Genomic DNA, 1,183 nt, shown 5'->3' on the forward strand with positions numbered 1-1,183 from the left:
CCGAACTTAGAAAAAAAAAATGTTTTATTGTATCTTTGCACTTCTTTGTGTTGTCTTTGCTATTCCAAATCCTGCATCCATGAATTGCAAACGTTTGGGATTCAAGTCTACTTCTCTTCAAACAAATTCCGGACAACTTTCCGTGTGCGCTCTTGAGAACGGGAAATTTGTTGACGCGTGGAAACTCTTCCGAAGCTCGAAACTCAAATCAGGAAATCAAAAACTCCAATTCATTGACGTCGACAAAGAAGGAAATGTTGTTAATGGCGAGGAGTTTGACATAACTGATATAGTCAAGAACTAATTCATTTGATCAATGGACAATTTCTATATTATAATTAACACAAAACTATATTTTATAATTCATTTCCTATACTAGAACACAATAATAAAAAGTCTATTAGAACAAGACACCCATGTTTTTCTCCAAAAACCCATAAAACCCGGCTCTGAGGGCATCGACTTCTTTCAGTGCAACGACGCTGTTTTTCTGATTGTCAATGTCGATAAGTATGATATTTTTGTCTAACTTAGTTAACACATTTTGTAACGTCAGCATCGTGAAAACAACCCACTTGGAGTTCGGTTCAACTTCGTCGAGTTCTTTCAACTTTTCGAATTGGTCTTTCAACATTGTAATGAGTTCATCTTGTAAATTGAGTTTTGTCATGCGAGTGACAGCACTTGAAATCAACCAACGGTAATATATCCATCCACTTTGGTCTTTTGGTTCAATGTAAAATCTATGAGTGAATTAATTAATTATAATAAAAATAATTATTAAATAATAGAATTATTATATTAATTTGTTGAACTATTAAAATATTCTATAAACAAACGCATTCAAAAGCAGAGAGAATTCCGTCGACAAAACGTGTACGAAATCTTCATCACTATATTTGTTATATATCACACTCTTCCTGTGCCACGCACTGTAATTACTGAAGTTGTTGTTGATCTCTGAAGCAACAAAAGAAAGGTCGTCTTTTGCACTGATTTTGCCTTGGTCCACAAGCCACAAATAATATCCCCAACAATGAACTACAAGTTAACTTATACGAGATGACTGATTACATCAAACAAACAATTGCGAGAATCGGCAGAAATCATCTTGGAACATAGACCAATTTCTGTCTTATAATCAGGACTCGACATTTTTTGAAGAGCCCATTTGCGATGATAC

Source organism: Entamoeba invadens (genome assembly GCF_000330505.1).
Source record: "Entamoeba invadens IP1 unplaced genomic scaffold scaff_1105074725643, whole genome shotgun sequence".
In the NCBI taxonomy this organism is placed as follows: domain Eukaryota; phylum Evosea; order Mastigamoebida; family Endamoebidae; genus Entamoeba; species Entamoeba invadens.